The sequence below is a fragment of the Acanthochromis polyacanthus genome, chromosome 19, assembly GCF_021347895.1.
Source record: "Acanthochromis polyacanthus isolate Apoly-LR-REF ecotype Palm Island chromosome 19, KAUST_Apoly_ChrSc, whole genome shotgun sequence".
In the NCBI taxonomy this organism is placed as follows: domain Eukaryota; kingdom Metazoa; phylum Chordata; class Actinopteri; family Pomacentridae; genus Acanthochromis; species Acanthochromis polyacanthus.
This window is the reverse complement of record NC_067131.1, coordinates 32,537,073-32,545,051: the sequence shown is the minus strand read 5'-3', so window position 1 is coordinate 32,545,051 and position 7,979 is coordinate 32,537,073. Positions and strand designations below refer to the sequence as shown.

The 7,979-nt window shown below is 43.4% G+C and overlaps 1 long non-coding RNA gene across 2 annotated transcripts; it reads left to right on the top strand.

The window, feature by feature from the left end:
• The first annotated feature begins 804 nt into the window (after nucleotides 1-804).
• LOC127531106 (uncharacterized) lies at nucleotides 805-2,193 on the top strand. 2 transcript variants are annotated; one of them, XR_007937996.1, is made up of 3 exons: nucleotides 805-1,026; nucleotides 1,150-1,619; nucleotides 1,700-2,193. It is a non-coding gene; the product is annotated as an uncharacterized LOC127531106 (long non-coding RNA). The 2 variants fall into 2 exon arrangements; XR_007937995.1 differs by having other exon boundaries at nucleotides 805-1,109.
• The last annotated feature ends 5,786 nt before the right edge of the window (nucleotides 2,194-7,979 follow it).

The following is a 7,979-nucleotide window of genomic DNA, read 5'->3' as shown; positions in this document are numbered from 1 at the left end:
GAGAGAGGCAAGGCCGAGGGAGGAGAGAGAGAGCAAGGCCGAGGGAGGAGAGAGAGAGAGCAAGGCCGAGAGAGGAGAGAGAGAGCAAGGACGAGGGAGGAGAGAGAGGAGAGCAAGGCCGAGGGAGGAGAGAGAGAGCAAGGACGAGGGAGGAGAGAGAAAGCAAGGCGAGGGAGGAGAGACAGAGAGCAGGCCGAGGGAGGAGAGAGAAAAGCAAGGCCGAGGAGGAGGAGAGAGAGAGCAAGGCCGAGGGAGGAGAGAGAAGCAAGGCCGAGGGAGGAGAGGGAGAGCAAGGCCGGAGGGAGAAGGGAGAGAGCAAGGCCGAGGAAGGGAGAAGGAGAGAGGAGCAAGGCCGAGGAGGAGAGAGGAGCAAGGCCGAGGGAGGAGAGAGAGAGCAAGGACGAGGGAGGAGAGAGAGAGCAAGGCCGAGGAGGAGGAGAGAGAGCAAGGCCGAGGGAGGAGAGAGAAAGCAAGGCCGAGGGAGGAGAGAGAGAGCAAGGCCGAGGGAGGAGAGAGAGAGAGCAAGGCCGAGGAAGGAGAGAGAGAGAGCAAGGCCGAGGGAGGAGAGAGGCCAGCCACAGCTGTCAGCCTAAGCTGTGGCTGCAGCTGTTTTGGTCTGTTAATATGTCGGTTTTTGGTGTTCTAGTATCTGGGTTTTGGTGTTTTTTGTCTTTTAATATCCAGGGTTTTTTTTTTTAAAGTTTTCATATTTTTAATATCTCAATTTTGGTACTTTTGTGTTTTTTGTCTCAATTTTTTTATATATTTTTGTGTTTAGTATCTGGAGGTTTTTTTTGTAAATTTAGTGTGTTAATATCTCGGGGTTTTTTTTGTGTTTTAATATCCAAATTTGTATTAGTTCTGGTGTGTTCATCCTAGGTGTTTGGCGTTGTTGTGCTTTAGTATCTCAATTTTTGGCGTTTTTCATGCGTTAATATCCAGGTTTTTGGTGTTTTGGTTTTTTTTTCTTGCGTTAATATCCAGGTTTTTGGTGTTTTGGGGGTTTTTTCTTGCGTTAATATCCAGGTTTTTGGTGTTTTGGTTTTTTTTCTTGCGTTAATATCCAGGTTTTTGGTGTTTTGGGGGTTTTTTCTTGCGTTAATATCCAGGTTTTGGTGTTTTGGGGGTTTTTCTTGCGTTAATATCCAGGTTTTTGGTGTTTTGGGTTTTTTTTCTTGCGTTAATATCCAGGTTTTTGGTGTTTTGGGGTTTTTTTTCTTGCGTTAATATCCAGGTTTTTGGTGTTTTGGGGTTTTTTTCTTGCGTTAATATCCATGTTTTTGGTGTTTTGGTTTTTTTTCTTGCGTTAATATCCAGGTTTTTGGTGTTTTGGGTGTTTTTCTGTCAGGGCCCTCTCCTCATCCCTCCCCACCTGGCATCCCAAACAAACCCCCTCCCTCATCCTTTTCCTCCCGGTCTGTCTCCCATCCATCCCTCTTCCTCTGTTTTCCCTCAGCGCGGCACCTGAGTGGAGACGGCTTCGCAGCCGTCTCCACTCAGGTAATCAATCTCCTCCACGAGTCCCGGGCAGCTGGAAGAAATCATCCTGATCACTCATCTCACAATAAGTACCGGCTCAACACTCCACACCCTGCCAGATTGTTGAATAGACTTTCGCTGTCAGTTCTCTCTCGAGCCTCAGAAATTTCATTAAGAGATTTTGACATTTCTAACGTGCGCCTTTCTTGCTCGTTTCCAGACCCAGCTGCCCGGAGACCTCCTCACCTGGAACCCTCATCTGACCCCCCTGAGCTATTCGGCACCGGTCCCCCTCCCCGCTCGGATCCCCCATCCCGCCTGGACCCCCTCCTGGAATCCCCGACCCGTTTCCCTCCCGGCCGCTGAAGCTGCAGCAGCCAACCGGCTCTCCCTGCCTCCCGGAGCATCGCCGGCGAGACGCCGTCTCTGCTCGGCCGACCCGAAACCTCGGCCTCCCCCTGATCGTCAGAGTGCCTCTCCAAAACCCCTCTCCTCCACCGAACTCCAAGCCCTAGACGTCTGGCCGCCAGGGATCCCCCACAGTGACCCGCGGCGCTCCGGTCCCGCCCGGGCCACGAACGACCGCCGATCCCCGGCCCCCAGATCCACCCGGCCACATCCTCCCCCCACCTGCACTCCTTGTCCCTGCATTCCGGTCTTTCCACTCAGCCATATCCATCCCTGTACAATAAAACCTTTATCAACTTCTCCGGTTCTGGTAGCAGTGGCTCTCTGTTCGGTCTGCATAAACTAAGCCGTGACATTTTCATGCGTTGATATCCAGGTTTTTGCTGTTTCAGGTGTTTTTCTTGTGTTAATATCCAGGTTTTTGGTGTTTTGGATGTTTTTCATGTGTTAATATCCAGGTTTTTGCTGTTTTTGGTGATTTTCATGTGTTAATATCCAGGTTTTTGCTGTTTTTTGGTGTTTTTCATGTGTTAATATCCAGGTTTTTGGTTTTTGCTGTTTTGGGTATTTTTCTTGTGTTAATATCCAGGTTTTTGGTGTTTTTCATGCGTTAATATCCAGGTTTTTGGTGTTTTGGATGTTTTTCATGCATTAATATCCAGGTTTTTGCTGTTTCAGGCGTTTTTCATGCGTTAATATCCAGGTTTTTGCTGTTTTAGGTGTTTTTCTTGTGTTAATATCCAGGTTTTTGGTGTTTTTCATGCGTTAATATCCAGGTTTTTGGTGTTTTGGATGTTTTCATGCATTAATATCCAGGTTTTTGCTGTTTTCATGCGTTAATATCCAGGTTTTTGCTGTTTTTGGTGATTTTCATGTGTTAATATCCAGGTTTTTGCTGTTTTTGGTGTTTTTCATGTGTTAATATCCAGGTTTTGGTTTTTGCTGTTTTGGGTATTTTTCTTGTGTTAATATCTAGGTTTTTGGTGTTTTTCATGCGTTAATATCCAGGTTTTTGGTGTTTTGGATGTTTTTCATGCATTAATATCCAGGTTTTTGCTGTTTCAGGCGTTTTTCATGCGTTAATATCCAGGTTTTGCTGTTTTAGGTGTTTTTCTTGTGTTAATATCCAGGTTTTTGGTGTTTTTCATGCGTTAATATCCAGGTTTTTGGTGTTTTGGATGTTTTTCATGCATTAATATCCAGGTTTTTGGTGTTTTTCATGCGTTAATATCCAGGTTTTTGGTGATTTTCATGCGTTAATATCCAGGTTTTTGCTGTTTTAGGTGTTTTTCTTGTGTTAATATCCAGGTTTTTGGTGTTTTTCATGCGTTAATATCCAGGTTTTTGCTGTTTTTCTTGTGTTAATATCCAGATTTTGCTGTTTTAGGTGTTTTTCATGCGTTAATATCCAGGTTTTTGGTGTTTTTCTTGTGTTAATATCCAGGTTTTTGCTGTTTTTGGTGTTTTTCATGCGTTAATATCCAGGTTTTTGCTGTTTTTCTTGTGTTAATATCCAGGTTTTTGCTGTTTTAGGTGTTTTTCTTGTGTTAATATCCAGGTTTTTGGTGTTTTTCATGCGTTAATATCCAGGTTTTTGGTGATTTTCATGCGTTAATATCCAGGTTTTTGCTGTTTCAGGCGTTTTTCATGTGTTAATATCCAGGTTTTTGGTGTTTTTCATGCATTAATATCCAGGTTTTTGGTGTTTTTCTTGTGTTAATATCCAGGTTTTTGCTGTTTTAGGTGTTTTTCTTGTGTTAATATCCAGGTTTTGGTGTTTTTCATGCGTTAATATCCAGGTTTTTGGTGATTTTCATGCGTTAATATCCAGGTTTTTGCTGTTTTAGGTGTTTTTCTTGTGTTAATATCCAGGTTTTTGGTGTTTTTCATGCGTTAATATCCAGGTTTTTGGTGTTTTTCTTGTGTTAATATCCAGGTTTTTGCTGTTTTAGGTGTTTTCTTGTGTTAATATCCAGGTTTTTGGTGTTTTTCATGCGTTAATATCCAGGTTTTTGCTGTTTTCTTGTGTTAATATCCAGATTTTTGCTGTTTTAGGTGTTTTTCTTGTGTTAATATCCAGGTTTTTGCTGTTTTTGGTGTTTTTCATGCGTTAATATCCAGGTTTTTGGTGTTTTTCTTGTGTTAATATCCAGATTTTTGCTGTTTTAGGTATTTTTCTTGTGTTAATATCCAGGTTTTTGCTGTTTTTGGTGATTTTCATGCGTTAATATCCAGGTTTTTGCTGTTTTAGGTGTTTTTCTTGTGTTAATATCCAGGTTTTTGGTGTTTTTCATGCATTAATATCCAGGTTTTTGCTGTTTTTCTTGTGTTAATATCCAGATTTTTGCTGTTTTAGGTGTTTTTCTTGTGTTAATATCCAGGTTTTTGGTGTTTTTGTGCCTTCATATCTGCTAAGCTGGACACTAATCAATAAACGACTGAAAGCAGAGCGGAGGAAACTTGGGGAAGTGAGAGGCTGACAGACTGGCGCTGTTTGCAGCAGGTTTCCAGTAAAGCTGAGTGCTTCAGGTAGCAGATTCCATGATATTTGCTGCTGTAATGCGAGCTGTCAGACCGGCTGCTGTCCACGCCTCCTCCGGCTGCTGCTCTCCTCGCTGGGTCATTTGTCATGGAGGAAATCACTGCTCAAATCTTCCACGGCGGTAATATCTCTGTCATTCACCCTCCTCCCCGGCCGGCTCGTCCTCCCCCTCTCATCTCTGAGCGATGCTATCTGAGGAGAGGAGGTGACAGTCTATCAGAGCACCTCCTCTCTGCTCCCCTGATAACACTCCACTGCTTATAATGTTAAGAAGATGATAAGAAATAATAGTCTTTCTCTTTTTCATGTTGGACTGGAGTGTGGGGCCGAGAGCCGACATCCATCACCTGCTATTTATCAGCCGACGGACTGCAGAGAAGTTTTATAAGTGAAGAGGAAAATAATAACTGAGCTGCAGAAACAATCAGCAGAGAGATGCAGGAGGTTAGTTATGAGATTAAAACTACAGCTATCTGCTGAAGAACCTCCTAGATGGACGGCCGATTACTACGGCTGTAAACTGGAAAACAGTCAGTCAGCAGCAGTTTGTGGAGTTTCTCTGCAGCAGGACGTTAAAACAGGAAGTGGGACGAGTTAAAGACTAGATGGAAGGAGCAGTGTATCATCACGAGTCTGTCTGAAGCCCACAACTCTGCTGCTGCTGCTGATGTTCAGACATTTAGGAGGTCAGGAAACATTGGATCACATCTGTAGACGACATCTGATCGTCTCTAAGACAGACCAAAGTTTGACTCCTTTTGGGTCATTATGAAGAATAACTAACAAGTCTCTTCTGAATGTTTTTGTAAAGTTTGGACACATTTAAAGTAATTTCTTAACTTCATTTGGACAAATCTGGACTTATTCTGGACAAATTTACAGTCATTTTAGACAAATTACAAGTCTTTCTGAACAGTTTAAAGTAATTTGGACACATTTTGAGTCATTTTTCGCTTCTTTTGGACACATTTCAAGTCATTCTGGACAGTCTTGAGCTATTTTGGACAATAACTACATTTGGACAAGTTTCTAGTCAGTTTGGACAAATTTCAAGAGACTTTTTCTACAGGTTTGAGTCATTTTGGATCAATTTTAAATCACTCTGGCAAAAATTTGATGTCCATCTTCTGCTCTTCTGCTTATCCAGAACTGGGTCACAGAGGTAGCAGCCCTGGTGGACATAGCACCCAACCCTGATTTCCTGGGGTGGTGGGCCCACCGGGCTGCGACCCTGTCCTTTGTCTTCAGGCTGTGCAGGACCGAGTCCCACGGGGTCCCAAGGCTCGGCCACCAGGTGCTCTCTGACGAGCCCCCTCAGATCTGGCTCCAGAGAGAGGCCCTGGTTTCCCTGGTCCAGGCGAGGTGGCGGCTTTCCTTTTCGTTGCTGTCATCAGGTTTTCTTCATCGCTGTTTGTCTGGTCTCTCTTCCAGGACCAGTTTGCTTTGGTAGACCCAACCCGGGGTCAATGCCCTGGACAACAGAGCTCCCAGGATCACAAAGACACTCACTTATTTTATGGACTCATTTTGGGTCATTATGGACAACAACTAATCAAAGACAAGCTCATGGTCATTTTGGACACATTTTGAAACAAAGACAAACCAAAGAATGCAGATCTATGAAGGTCCAGAGAGCTGTCTGAGGTTTAGGGGTCTTAAATAGGTGAAGTCTTTACGGAGATTTAGAGGTCCTTGCTGTAGAAGACTTCTGGATTATTCTCCCTGTTCCAGAAGCAACCAAGGAAGTTTTAGAGGTCTTTGAAGTAGTTCCAAAGGTCCTTGTTGAGGGTTTAGATGTCCTAGTGAGGTTCCAGATGTCCTGTTGAAGTTTCAGATGTCCTGTTGAAGTTCCAGAGGTCCTTTTGAAGTTCCACAGGTCCTGATGAGGTTCCAGATGTCCTGATGAGGTTCCAGATGTCCTGATGAGGTTCCAGAGGTCCTGTTGAAGTTCCAGAGGTCCTTTTGAAGTTCCACAGGTCCTGATGAGGTTCCAGATGTCCTGTTGAAGTTTCAGAGGTCCTGGTGAGGTTCCAGAGGTCCTGGTGAGGTTCCAGAGGTCCTGTTGAGGTTCCAGAGGTCCTGATGAAGTTTCAGAGGTCCTTTTGAAGTTCCAGAGGTCCTCGTTGAGGTCTTTCTGGTGTTTAAATCAGTCAGTGATGTTCAGGATATTTCCAGATGTCTCTAAAATGATGTTTTTAAGATATCAGAGGTGTGCCTGGTTCTTTAAAGCAGACAGAAACAGAGACTGTGGATGTGTCTCTGGGTTAGCTGTCCTTCAGGATGTCTTTACCGTTGCCATGGCTACAGTCTCTGGCCTCCTATTGGTCACAGACCTGCTGTAGAAGTCTTTATATGAGGAGAAGGTAAAACGTTCTGACAGGTGAGAACATCTTCTACTAAACGTCTAAATGAATTGGCTGCTTGGTTGTTATTTGCTGTTTATTTCAGAGCAGATGTCTGTTCATCTATTTCAATCTGTTTTCCTGAAGTGTTTGGATCAGACATGTGGAAATCTTTGTGTGGTGGATTATTGCTGGTATTACTACAGCAGCAAAGGAGGACTGATGTTTCTGTCTCTGGCCAGCAGGGAGTTGAATAAAACTCAGAGCAACACTGTCAGCAGTCTTCATTTAGTAAAAGTGTATTAGAGGCCTCCAGAGACGTCTGTCAGCCTGTACAGTGTGCTGTGGATTTCCATATTCAGTGTTCTGTCTGGTATCATCAGCACTTCTCTGTGTGTTTGTTGTGTTTGTCTTCACATTTAAATGAATGGAGTCCATGAAAACAGGATTTCAACTCATTTACATACAAAGAAAACGCTCACACTCTGAAATGTTTGTCTAATGAAACAACCTCACTAATTACTGCCGCAGCGTTCTGTTTTTTCTCTTAAGCTGCCGTTCATCTACAGTAAAACGTTCCGTGTTTATTTTCTGATGATGTTCTGCAGAATAAATTCAGCATCTGGATCCCAGAAGAGATGGAGCCTGAAGGGCCTCCAGGAAATAATCTGGAGCTGAAGGAAACATGAGAGGAGCTGTTGATGCTGAACAAAGCTGGTCTTCAGCTCCAGAACATCTGATCTCCACTCTGCAGCTGTTGGTTCTGGTTCTGGAAAGACAACAGTCTGTTTTAATCGGACAGAAACAGGAGAAACTAAGGTTCAGTTTTATACCCGGACACTGAACAGATCAGAAAAATTGATTTTCATCTCATAATATCTGCTGAAGCTGCAGCTTCACGATCCAGTTCTCTGGTTCTGGTTCTGGAAAAGGTAGCAGATTCCAGGAGAATCTACAGGAGGATCTACAGAAAGCTCTACAAGAAGATCTACAAGAAGATCTACAGGAGAATCTACAGGATGATATACAGATCTATTGTTATTTGATTTATTACTTTATTAATAACCTGCTGGCTCTTTTTAACCAACCAATCAGACACTCATCTCCATGGTAACCAGGAAAATGGAGGAGGAACTTCCAGTATTTAAAGAAAAGTCGTATTTGAACCCAAACTGTGTTCTCTCAAACAGAAACAGATCTTTTAAACT